Below are 14,212 nucleotides of genomic sequence, written 5' to 3'. Positions count from 1 at the left end.
CCTTGAGTGAACCAGGTATTGGAGCAACTCCTGAGAGATTGAATCAATTGGAATCTGTACAAATGGTTTACCATACCTACTTGATAGAATACATCTTGTTGTATTTCATGACAGATGGTAGGGTTTATCATATAAGGCAAAATGCCATTCTATTGAAGTATTTTGAAGAATTGGAGCATGTACTATTCCTACTTCAAGTGGATGACAGATTGACAGGAACTGCTGCAAACTATTTGAAGGATCAGATTCAGAGACAGAAAAGGCTTTATTCTGTTAAATCTGACATCACATATGTTCCAAAGTACAGAGATCACAAGGGTGATATAGTTGAAATGAAGCCCAATTCTGCTCAAATTATAACTACATTTCTAGGGTACAGGGCTGTGGAATTCAATCTTGAGTCTGATAAAGCTTATTTGATCAGACTGGATCAGGATATAAGAAAAGCAAAGATTAATGATCTCAGGGCTGCAATCTTTCAAATTGGTGAAGATACTGCAGAGCTTAAAGATGCCAAAAGGAGAATGATTGATGAACTTAGATATGCTGAGAGATGTTTGTTGAAGAACTATCTCAGAACAACTCCTGACACCAGAGAGATTAGAAGATGAATCCAAGTCAAAGATCTACAACTACTTAAATTTTGATATTTGTACAGACTGAAGTTGTTATCAGAAGTTAAATATTGGTAAAGCTTTAAGGACTGGAAGTTGTAGTTATCTAGTCTAATTCTCATGCATTTGTACTTAATGTTTTTGACATCATCAAATATCTGTTAAACTTGTATATTATGCTAATTTACAAGTTGGGGGAGATTGTTAGATATATTTGATAATGTCATGACTAATATGATTTATGTTTAGTTTTCAGATCTTACTTAACAGGACAAATCAATACTTAACTGGGAATCAGTACTTATACTGGAAGTCAGGACTTAAGGATATCAATACTTATATTATCAGGAGATAATCATCAGAAGTTGGATATCAGAACTTAAGTGCTGAAGGACGATCAAATAAGGAAAGTAGCTGATTAAAGGAAAGAAGATCGAGATAAACATAAGAAGAGATATGCATGAAGAAGGAGTTCCGTGAAGAATGGAATACTTGGAAGAAAAGATATCTGATTGATATATTTTAGGAAGCAGAATTATATTCCATATCAATTAGTGATTATCTTGTAACTGTGTAGTATATAAACACAAACATAGGGTTTACACTACCAGTGTTATCATATTCGAGAAGATTATTCATTGTAACCCTAGCAGCTCTCGTGATATTTGTTCATCAGTGAGAGGTAACAGTTCCATACTGTAACAGAGTTTATTGTTTCAATAAAGTTTATTTTCTGTTACTCAAGATATTAAAGTTCGATTTAATTGTATTATACACTGTATTCACCCCCTCTACAGTGTGTGTGTAACCTAACAAGCTTCATCATCTTTCTTCTTCAGTACTTGATCATTAGAGCATTTGGACTTAATTATCTTCTCCCCCTTTTGGCATCATCAGGTAGTAGGAGAGAGAGATGAAGTTCAATTGAAGATTGAATTTCATCTAATTGAGCTTTTTGAGAAGCTTGATTCTACAGGACCTCAGTGATTTGGGCATGTTGTTTCTCTTGAATCTTTTCAATGGCCTCAACTTTCTCAGAAATAGGTCTGATAAACCTCTTTTTATCAAGCTTTGTCTCCATATCCAGCTTTTCAGCCTTTTCTAGAAGTTTGTCAACCTTTTCTTGAGTAGCAGAGTGTAGACCTTGAAGATTTTTGGTAGACAGAGCTGTGACTTTGAGTTGTGTCTTGAAATTAGCATTTGTGAGCAACTCATCAGCTTTACCAATATAGTCTATCAATACTTTAGAGCTTGGAATGAAATCAATTTCATTCCACTTTTTGGTCCACTCCACACCTCTGTGAGTATCTTTCCAAGGAATTGGAGCAGCTTGCTCAACAAACTTCTCAATTAGTGCCTCATTTCCTAGAGTGGGAGCTGGAGTATGAACGGGAACACTGTCTTCAGAACTTGAAGAAGACTCATTATGTTCTGAAAGCACTAGAGTGTGTGAAGCAACTGGAGATTCTGGAACAACCCCATCTAAATTCTGAGTATCAAAATTTATCTCCAGAATTGGTGTTGTTGGTGTAGATGATATCTCAGCATTTAAGATTGGAGAGTTCACTTGAGGTGGCTGAGCTGCTGTTGTTGGAGCTTCCAGATAAAGAACAGTTGGTATATTCAGATTGTGAATATCTATTTCAGAATTTGTGCCTTGTTCTTCAGCATCATCTGTAGCTTTAATAGGAGAGACATGAGGTGTTAGCACAGTATCTTGAGCTTGAGTAGGGCATGGAAAAACTTCAATTATAACAGGTTCTGATGAGATTAGAGATTCCTGATCCCCTTCCTCGGCTTCAGTAGTATCATCAGATGGAGGCTTAGCCATGTGCCTTTTAGCCCACATTTTCTTTAATCTCCTTGACAGTGAAGGAGTTGCTTTATCATCAGAACTTACAATTCTTTTCCTCTTCAAAGTATCAGAACTTTGAGCTTCAGCATTTATCTGATGGGTTGACCCTTCAGCTTCCGTTTCTTTCTGAAAAACCATAGTTTCAGCTTCAACAGTCACAGGTTCTGATGCATGAACCTGTGCTTTCTCTTCACTTTCAGATTCATCCCTTAGAATCATCTTTCTTTTTTTTGGTTGAGGTTGAGGAACATACTTTGCCTTTTTTGGCCTGGAAGATGAAGGTCTGATGGTAGGTGCTGATGGTTATTGTTGTGAAAATTGATCTGATGGTTGGAAGTAAGTTCTGATTATAGGTTGAGTTGGTTGAGGTTGTAAGGTGATTGGTTGTGTAGTTGTTAGAGGTGCTGATGGAGGTTGGGTTGGTTGGACATCAGGATATAAGGTTGCATAGGTGGCTGGATAAGAATTTACCAAGACTTGTTTAACAGATATAGGAATTTGGAGGGGTCTCAAAACAGTCTTCTTATTATCAGTAGATAATAAGTCAGTAAAGGCTCTCTTAGCAAGTTTAAATGGTTCAATTAACTCACTTTCTAGTTGGGGTACATCATAGCAACAAAAACTATAAATAAGCTAACAGAATCTAGCAGAGTAAAGTGTATTTCTATCTTCTGTCATCCTATCCCCAATAAATCCTAAAATAGCACTTGCATAATTAAAATGAGTTTGATTAATGAGAGCATACCCGATTTATTGATTGAGAAATTGCATCAAAGTTTGAACATTTATTTACAAAAGTTCTGGTGATGCAGTCAAAGAAGAAACTCCATTCCCTCTTGATGTTGGGTCTCTTCAACTGTCCCATCTTTACCAAAGTTTTCTCATAGCCTAGATTGGCCATTAGTTGTTGAAGAGCTGGCTCCTCAACTGTTGAATATGTGCAGTTTTCTGGCAGATGGAGTGCTTGTCGAACTGTGGCCAAAGTCACCACATGGGCATCCTCCCCTGTTGAAAAGATAATACTTGGGGACCCATGAGCACCACCATCATCATACATGCCACTTCTCCAAAACTCCAACACTTGAGTTCCAGAGATTGCTTCTGGTTGGGTCAAAGCATACCCAATCTCAGAGTTAAAAGGAAGTCCTGAATGAAGTGAAGTTCTGATGGAGCTTCACCCTTGCTAAGAATAGCCAAGTAGTTGTTGGGAACAAACTTAGCTCCATTATAAATGATGTCTTTGGGTGCCATTTCTGTGAAAAATAAGTGAGAAAATAGAGTGTGCACAAGGTGTTTGTTAAAAGTCCAGTAAGAAAAAGCTTCAGAGAATATTAGAGAGAGAGAGAGAATAAGAGAGATTAGAGAAAAAAAAGTAGGTAAAAGATTATAAAATCTTTTAACTCCCATATATATACTCTCTTTTTGACAACTGTTATGATTGAAGCAGAACAGGCTTTAGACACCCGGCAGCATATCATTAGTCAAAACAGTATTAGTGGGAACGGGTATTAAGCAGTAATAAATGTGCACATGCAGTGTTTCAAGTAAAACACGTTTCCCACTAACTAAATGATTATGAATGTTTTTATCTCACCTAATTATATTCTGATAAAATATGACCGTTACAGTATTTACCATAAATAAGTCAAGTAAATAAATAATGCCACGTAAGCATCAGAGTTTTCATCAGAATTTAATATCAGAATTTGACTATTATCATATTTTAACAGTCATCAGAACATGGCTTCTGTACTCAAAAAGTGAATGTTTGTTACTGTGATTCTTCATACAAATACTAACTTGTTTCTTCAGAGTTTAATCATCAGAACTTCCATCAGAACTTGTCCTCAGAATTTATGCAAGTGACACTTAACTGTTTATCAAAAATAACTTAATCACCACAATAATTTTCATCATTCATATGGAGTGATAGTGTGTGCATTAGCAGAATATTAGATAAAGATTAAAGTCTGGTAAACTTTAGTATATCTTAGAAATAAGGCATAACTAAGAAATTTGTCATTAATAATGAAGTCTACTATAGAATAAATTTATGCAAAAGTCCACCTCAACTATTTGTGCTCATTTTATGCATATTTGAAATTCCTTTTTACAGTGGCTTCTCAGTGTAAGTGAGTCACAACTGCTATCAGAATTTATGCTATTATTAGAGTATTTCTTCAGTAATTAGTGTTAGGGCGAAAATACGCGCTAATATTCACGCAAGTATACGCGTTCGCAAGTAATATAGAATACTTTCTAGTTCGTTCCCACAGAGACTCAGACTAAATTATTGTCTAATTTAACTCACTCACCAATGTATGATTACTTCTCAATGTTAAGATACTAACACTTAAAATTGTTGATTAAATATTAACTACAATTAACTACTTAATTAACCACTTAACTAACACTTCAATTTATCAATAATAAAACACTCATAAGATCACAACTTCATTATTACTTCCTTCTATAGCCATTGTTATTACCTTTAGCATGTGACAGTGATGATATTAATCGAATAACACGAAACTGATAAAAGCCAACTTTCATTGTACTAATACCATTCTACCAAGCATCCACAATTAAGATAGAAGTTGAATAGTCATCAATTATGTTGAGTTCCTATATGTCTACAGAAATTGACAACACAACGATTTAAGCACAAGTTATTCCTTTTGATTACATAGGGCAAATAAAACTGTTAGAGTTACCCACTAATCATGCACAACGTACATGAACCTATGCTAGCATGGCAAGTTCTAAATCTCAAGATCCACCGTCGCTTCACAAGAGATTAACACCCTATCTTATATGTTCGCGACGCACATAAGATGAATACGCACAACCAATACTAGATATCATACAATCATCACACACTAAAGTATTAAACAATTAACTAAGGAATTCCATAATAAATCCGTTGCAACCCCATGATCACGATTAGCCCATAATAGCACTTATCGTTATCATGGGTTCATATGAAATCATGATAAACAAACACAAGAAAATAATAACTAAACGAATTATATTAAAACAGAGTACGTCACAAGAGTAAATAAGTTTAAAGCAAGGAAACTAGCATCCAACGCTACAACGAAACAAGAATCACAAGAAGATATGCTTCCTCTTCGTTGTGGTGTGCTAAATCGGTCTTCTTCCTTATCTCCTTCGCTCCTTGCGTAAAAACACAATCTTCTTCAATCCACACTTGTGAAAACGTCTCAAATCTACTTATATAATAGTCCCATAAAACTCAGATTACATAGAAGTGGAAACCAAACAGAAGTAGAAGTCCAGAAATATTATATCTTTTTTCCCGACCCTGCGCGGCCGCTCAGCATAGCTGAGCGGGCGCTCAGACCTCTACTGGAAAAAATCTGGTTTTGCTCCGTTTCTTCGCCGTAATCTGCCCGTTTCTTTCCTCTCGCAATGGTGAACACATGCCCAGGCTTATTCTTGATGATTCCTCCCCCGAAATGCAACTAAAACCCTGAAATGCATAAACACTAGAAAAACGCATCAAATACACAAAATACTTGATTTCAAGACACCAATTTAAGCCCTTTTAAGACGTTTTAAGTGGTATAAAATGCCACTTATCACACCCCCAAACTTAAATCGATGCTTGTCCTCAAGCGTCACAGACTCAAAAACAAATAAAAACATGCATGAATGCAATCTATATGAAAATGCAGCGATCCCCCTTACTACGATTAACCAACCAAATTGCAACATCTCAACGAATGCAGTTAGACAACTAAGATCAATAAACTCATGCAAACGGACATACAGCCAGAAACGTGGTGTGTGCAAATGCTTAACAGATATGCTTCAGAACTAAACCAATTATTATGACTAGACTATCCTCAAGGCAATCCAATGATTATACAAAGAATAAAAAATTCTAGGCACAAAGTGATATACAACACTACAAGAACTCTGGAGCTTATTACGGAATCGTGCTTTTTATTCACAACTCAAATGCTTATTTGACCGTGCAATGAGTGAGGTCCTCAAAAGACTTATACAATGGTATCCATGTAACGAGCGTTAGGTTAGCGGATCCCAGACTCTAAAAGCCTTAGGTCACTAGGCACAAAGTTCCCTAAGAACTTAATAACTCGAATACCAAAGAGCACACTCTTGATCAATTATGCATAAATTTTTTTTTTCTTCTGAGCAAGTGCGTTTCGCTCCATCTTGCTCAACCCTAGACTACTCGCACCATATGCGAGCCGGCTACTAGCCATTTGACGCCTAGCCACAACTAGCAACAACTTCCATATATTTTTTTTCTCCAAAATTTTTTCTTTTTCATGCCTTTATCACTAAGAACCTATAATCGAATTCTAAGCATAATAAGTAGATTGACCTTGAAAACAACCAAATCATAACAACAATTTAGCCCTTACGCATTCTCTAAGACTTAGTGGACTTACAATTGTTTCTAGCATGCATATCAACCTACACGACTTAATATCACTTTAATGCTATCACTACACTCGCATCAATATCACAATTCAGTCGATAAATCATTGCAAAAGGGATCATGGTAAATGTAAGAGCTATATGACATTCATAACAAAAAAAACTATATGGCATAAATTATGCAACTTTATGAACTAAACTATCATGAATATGCAACTATATGACACACACAAAATATTCCTTAACTACCACCCCCAAACTTAAAATCTTCACTGTCCTCAGTGAAAGTAGTAGAAAGGAACACAGGGTATACCTACTCGGAGTCATCATCATCATCACCCTCAGTGGGTGGAGTATCAGGCGGCGGGTATGCAGAGTCCTCACCAAAAACTGGCCACTGGATATCAGCTCCAAGGCCCCGAAAAGCAGTCCCTAACGCAAGGGTGAGCTCCTGAGCAAACCTACTCTGCGTCTCATACATGGCATCCATCCGCCGTGAAAGCCTCCTATACTGGACATCAACCATCCCAGCACCCTCCTGAGCTCTCGAAGAACCAGCCTCATCACGCCCTGGCCTAGCCATAGTAGCACCTCGTGCTGGACGCCCTCCTGGAAGACGATAACCCAGCCCATGCTCCTCAGGCTCACCACCGGTCCACTCCTGCATCCCATTTAGAGTGCCAGAATCAATCGGAGCTGCCGGCAACTGCAACTGCTCATGAGCCGGCCAGTTCACTCCCACTGCTAGGCATAGCTTCGTAACCGTGGATGCATAAGGGATGTTCATATGCTTCGCTCCCCTCAAAAACTTCAGAATTCCTTGGTAGATAAACTCACCAAGGTCCACATAGTATTCCTCATTCAGAATTCCCCACAACAACTGTGCTCTCTCAACTGTGACCTCGTGTGCATGCGAAGAAGGCAAAATATTAGCACAAATAAATGCATTCCATGCACGGGCATACCTGTTCATAGTGATCGCCGAAAAGTGACGATACTCATTAGTGCCGGTCCTGAAGGTCCAAACTGTGCCCGGTCGACAGAGAGTCGCACAAATCAAATCCAATTCAAAATCCTCAGCAGTCTTTTCATTCCAGTTCTCCTCATCGGGCTTCCTCTCTCGCTGTCCAATCACACGGCGAATCGCCGCAGGATGATAATCAACCGTCAGCCCTCGAACCACAGAAAACCCATTCTTTTCGGCCTTCGCATTCGCGTAGAACTCGCGAAAAACGCTCATCGGTACCGCTTCGGGTGACTCACAAAAAGCTATCCACCCCTTCTCTGCAATCATGGGCAGCAACTCACCATCCCTCCCCGATGGTAAAAACCCCTTCTCCTTCAGAATCGGCTTCCCCAACAGCCTAGTGTACTCCTCCTCCGCCGCTCTGTCAGTTAACCGAGGCCTTGCAGCAGTACCCCTCGATGAATCAGCAGTAGGAACTGTGCTGCTATTGTCAATATTGCGTGCTCTCTTGGGTGCCATTGATTCGTGAATAAAAGTGTGTAAGAACTGATTTTTGATGTTTGTGAGAGAGTTTAAGTGTAGGAAGTTTTGTGGGAGATATGTAGGATATGTGTATGTATATATAGGGTGTGGATTAGATTAGGGTTTAGGAATTAAGGGTTAAAATGATGGGGTAGTGGGAACAAATCATGGGTTTATGGGCTAAAACTATTTTTGTGTTTTTTTTTCTGAACTGTAAAAAAAATTCTGCTACTCGACCCCTGAGCGGTCGCTCAGCAAAGCTGAGCGGGCGCTCAGCTTGCTGAGCGGTCGCTCAGCAATGCTGAGCGGTCGCTCAGGGGGTCACTGGAATTTTTTTTTTCAGCCCCTATTTTCAGATTTTTTTTGTGTTTTTGGATAGGTTATTAACTTGTAAGGGTTCCTGTAACAACAATTCATGGGTTGCCTCCCACGCAGCGCTTCTTTTTCGTCATTAGCTTGACGTTTCGTACCCTTCTCAAGTAGTCAACAAAATGGCACTAACCACTTCTCGGTTTGCCATATCCCCATAGTAGTGTTTCAACCGCTGACCGTTAACCTTGAATGCTTGGTCCGGATCATTCTCAAAAATTTCCACCGCTCCATGTGGAAACACAGTTTTGACAATAAAAGGTCCAGACCACCTTGATTTCAACTTCCCAGGAAAAAGTCGGAGCCGAGAGTTGAATAAGAGAACTTGTTGCCCTGACATAAATAACTTAGGATGTAGCTTCCTATCGTGCCACCTCTTCACCTTTTCCTTATACATTTTGTTATTCTCGTAAGCTTGAAGTCGAAATTCATCAAGTTCATTAAGTTGAAGCATTCTTTTCTTACCAGCTGCATCTAAATCCAGGTTCAACTTCTTCAATGCCCAGTAGGCCTTATGCTCAAGCTCCGCAGGTAGATGACATCCCTTACCGTACACCAACTGAAACGGTGACATCCGAAGTGGAGTTTTGTATGCTGTTCTGTAAGCCCAAACAGCTTCATCGAGCTTTAAACACCAATCCTTCCTTGACGGACAAATAACCTTCTCTAGAATGCGCTTTATCTCTCTGTTAGACACTTCCGCTTGACCATTTGTTTGCGGATGATAGGCAGTAGCTACTCGATGATTCACATTATAACGCTGCATCATAGAAGTGAACTTACGGTTGCAAAAATGCGATCCTTCATCACTTATGATTACTCGAGGTGTTCCAAACCTTGTGAAAATTTGCTTATGAAGAAAATTTAGCACTGCCTTTGCATCATTTGTCGGTAAAGCTTTAACTTCAACCCATTTTGAGACATAATCGACTGCCAGCAAGATGTACTGATTACTGCAAGACGAGATTAAAAGCCCCATGAAATCGATTCCCCACACATCAAAGACCTCGACTTCAAGCATCACATTTAATGGCATCTCATCCTTCCTTGACAAATTTCCCACTCTTTGGCAACGATCACACCTTAAAACAAACTGATGAGCATCCTTGAACAAAGTAGGCCAAAAAAACCTGCTTGCAGAATACGAGCTGCCGTCTTCTCACCACCATAGTGTCCACCATAAACCGTGGAATGGCAGTCTCGTAATATCCCCTCCGTCTCACAGAACGGGATACATCTCCTGATGATCTGGTCAGCTCCCTGTCTAAACAAATATGGTTCATCCCACATATACCACTTCACCTCATGCAAAAACTTTTTCTTTTGAGCGAATGTCAAATTAGGAGGCATTATATTGCTGACGAGATAGTTTACAATATCTGCAAACCATGGTTCTTCCTTCTGAATTGCAAACAACTGCTCATCCGGAAAAGATTCATTGATTAACGTCCTATCTTGTGAAGTAGAATCGGGATTCTCCAACCTAGAGAGATGGTCAGCTACTTGATTCTCAGTACCTTTTCTATCTTTGATCTCTAACTCAAATTCCTGAAGTAAAAGCACCCAACGAATGAGTCTCGGCTTCGAATCCTTCTTGGAAACCAGATAGCGAATAGCCACATGATCAGTGAATACTGTTACTTTCGTACCAAGTAGATAAGATCAAAATTTCTCAAAACCAAAGACTATAGCCAAAAGCTCCTTCTCAGTAGTGGTGTAGTTCAATTGGGCACCATTTAAAGTCTTACTCGCATAGTAGACCACATGGAAGAGGTTTTTCTTGCGCTGTCCCAGAACTGCACCTACCGCATAATCACTCGCATCACACATCATCTCAAACGGTTCTGTCCAATCTGGTGCTGTAATAAATGGTGCAGTGATCAAACTCTTCTTGAGAGTCTCGAATGCTGCCAAACATTCATCATCAAATTTGAAAAGCATATCTTTCTCAAGCAAATTGCACAACGGCTTAGATATCTTTGAAAAGTCCTTGATGAATTGCCGATAAAAACCCGCATGACCAAGAAAACTACGGATTCCTTTCACAGAATTAGGTGGGGGAAGATTTTCAATGACTCCCACCTTGGCCTTGTCCACCTCCAGACCCTTGCTAGAGACCTTATGCCCAAGGATAATGCCTTCACGCACCATAAAATGACATTTCTCCCAATTGAGCACCAAATTAGTTTCCACGCATCTTTTGAGTACGGCGCGCAGATTATTCAAACATTCATCATATGAATGTCCAAAGACGGAGAAATCGTCCATGAACACTTCGACGTTATTTCCAATCATGTCAGAGAATATAGCCATCATACATCTCTGAAAAGTGGCCGGGGTGCCACATAACCCAAACGAAACTCTGCGAAAAGCAAACGTGCCAAATGGACAAGTGAAGGTAGTCTTTTCCTGATCCTCTGGTGCAATACAAATCTGATTATACCCAGAATAACCATCCAGAAGATAAAAATACTCATGACCCGCCAATCTGTCAAGCATCTGATCAATAAATGGAAGAGGGAAGTGATCCTTCCTTGTGACTTTGTTCAATTTTCTATAATTCATGCATACTCTCCATCCTGTAACTGTTCGAGTAGGGATGAGCTCATTCTTTTCATTTGCGACCACAGTGATACCTCCTTTCTTAGGTACACATTGTACGGGGCTCACCCACGAGCTGTCAGAAATAGGATAAATGATGCCTACATCTAGCCATTTCAGAATTTCTTTCTTCACCACCTCCTTCATGATGGGATTCAGTCTTCGCTGCTGTTCCACAGTTGGCTTACTACCTTCCTCTAGCAGAATTTTATGCATACAATATGAAGGACTTATCCCCTTGATGTCTGCTATGGTCCATCCTATAGCCAATTTGAATTCTCTCAAAATCCTTAAGAGCTTGTCTTCCTCACTACCTGAAAGGTCAGATGAAATAATAACAGGTAACGTAGATGAATCACCTAAAAAAGCATACCTCAAGTGTTCAGGTAATGGCTTGAGCTCCAAGGTAGGTGCTTCCTCTATTGATGGTTTGAGCTTCCCTTCAGCATTCTTAAGGTCAGAAGTACCAAGAGATTCAAATGGTATGTCCAGCTTTCGCTTCCAGGGAGAAGCGTTCAGATATTGTAATTGCTCGTTGCCATCTTCATCATCGCTGCCAAAATCCCCCACTAAGGCCTTTTCCAATGCATCAGACATTAGCATGCGATCGAGTTCCGAAGTAACCGCAGAATCAATCACATCCAATTTTAAGCACTCCTCATCTTCTGTAGGGAATTTCATTGCCTTGAATACGTTGAAGGTCACATCCTGATCTTGGACCCGCATAGTAAGTTCCCTTTTTTGCACATCTATCAAGGTACGGCCAGTAGCCAAGAAAGGCCTTCCCAAGATTATGGGAATCTTCTTATCTTCCTCAAAATCCAGAATAACAAAATCTGCAGGAAAGAAGAGCTTATCCACCTTGATGAGCACATCCTCAACTATGCCCCTTGGGTAAGTAATGGAACGATCAGCCAATTGTAGCGACATGTATGTGGGTTTTAGATCAGGCAGATCCAGCTTTTTAAAGATCGACAACGGCATCAGATTAATGCTCGCTCCCAAATCACAAAGGCACTTGTCAAAAGTCAGATTGCCAATGGTGCAAGGAATGGTGAAGCTTCCTGGATCATTCAGTTTTGGTGGTAACTTTTACTGCAGAACAGCGCTGCATTCTTCCGTGAGAGCAACGGTTTCAAGGTCATCCAGTTTCACCTTCCTTGAAAGAATAGTCTTCATAAACTTCACATAACTAGGCATTTGTTCCAGAGCCTCAGCGAAAGGTATATTGATGTGAAGTTTCTTGAACACCTCCAGAAACTTCCCGAACTGTCTATCCAGCTTTTGTTGCTGCAATCTCTTAGGAAAAGGTGGTGGAGGATAGAGCTGTTTCTCCCCTGTATTAGCCTCAGGCAGAGTGTGTTCAACAGTAGTCTTCCTTGGTTCCGCCGCTTTCTCCTTTTGCTTAGATTCTTCATCTCTAATTTTAGCTTCTACTTCTTTTGCCTTTTCAGCATCAGCCACTTTTTCAGACCTTAAGGTAATAGCCTTGACTTGCTCTTTAGCTTCCTTCCTGCCTGGTACTTCCGTGTCACTGGGAAGAGTGCCAGGTTGACGATTGAGCACTGCATTGGCTAATTGACCGATTTGATTTTCCAAGGTCTTGATAGAAACCGCCTGACTCTTTCACAACAACTTAAGTTCCTCAAAATCAGCACTAGTAGGTGCAGCTGTACTTCCCTGTTGAGGATATGATTGCCTTGTAGCATACTGCTGTGGTTGCTGGAATTCAGGTGGGTTAAACTGTTTACTCACTCCTTGCTGATATGGTGGCTGAATAGCATTCTGATTATTCCCCCAGCTGAAATTTGGATGATTTCTGTTGTTAGGATGATAGGTCGCTGGCACAGGCTACTGTTGTCGCTGATAATTATTCACATACTAAACAGATTCGTTGACAAGAGAACACTGATCCGTAGCATGAGAACCTGCACAAAGCTCACAAACCATAGCTATTTGATTAACTCCATATGTAGCCAGAGAATCAACCTTCATTGATAGCGCTTGGAGCTGGGCTGCAATAGCGGTGGCTGCATCAACTTCCAAAATACCTGCTACCTTGCCTGACGTCATCCTTTGAGTTGGGTTTTGATGCTCATTTGCAGCCATCGTCTTTATAAGATTATACGCCTCAGTATAGCTTTTAGCCCATAAGGCGCCTCCAGCTGCTGCATCGAGCATGGGCCAAGATTGGGCCCCCAAACCATTATAGAAACCAGTGATCACCATCCAATCCGGCATTCCATGATGTGGACATTTTCTCAACATTTCCTTATAGCGTTCCCAAGCCTCGCACATAGATTCTGTAGGTTGCTGCGCAAACTGAGTAAGAGCACTCCTCATAGCAGCAGTCTTAGCCATCGGATAAAACTTCACCAGAAACTTTTGCGCAAGATCTTGCCACGTAGTGATGGACCCAGCTGGTTCAGAATGTAACCAGTCTTTAGCCTTGTCCCTCAGTGAGAATGGGAAAAGCCTCAACTTGATAGCCTCATCAGTCACGCCATTATACTTAAAAGTGCTGCAGATCTCGATAAAATTCCTTATGTGCATGTTGGGGTCTTCAGTTGCCGCTCCTCCAAAAGAAACAGAATTCTGCACCATCTGAATAGTGCCCGGCTTGATTTCAAAGGTGTTAGCTTGAATAGCCGGATGAAGGATGCTTGACTGAATGTCATCAATTTTAGGCCGAGAAAAATCCATAAGAGCTGGATCAGCTTGAACAATATGATCTCCCATGTTTACTGGTTCTTTCTGCTCAGTTCCTGAATCCGAATCCTCAAAATCTAACTTCTCCGGAATATCAAGAACTTCGTCTATCTCCTCAGCTGTATCTAAAGTCCTCTTGCGAGC

The 14,212-nt window shown here is 40.1% G+C and overlaps 1 non-coding gene across 1 annotated transcript; it reads left to right on the top strand.

Annotated features, from left to right (window-relative positions):
• Window positions 1–13,598: 13,598 nt before the first annotated feature.
• On the top strand, window positions 13,599–13,705 carry LOC141669543 (small nucleolar RNA R71). The gene has a single exon (XR_012553816.1). It is a non-coding gene; the product is annotated as a small nucleolar RNA R71 (small nucleolar RNA).
• Window positions 13,706–14,212: the final 507 nt, after the last annotated feature.

This window comes from Apium graveolens, chromosome 6 (genome assembly GCF_009905375.1).
Source record: "Apium graveolens cultivar Ventura chromosome 6, ASM990537v1, whole genome shotgun sequence".
In the NCBI taxonomy this organism is placed as follows: Eukaryota; Viridiplantae; Streptophyta; class Magnoliopsida; order Apiales; family Apiaceae; genus Apium; species Apium graveolens.
This window is presented reverse-complemented; position numbering and strand designations above follow the sequence as displayed.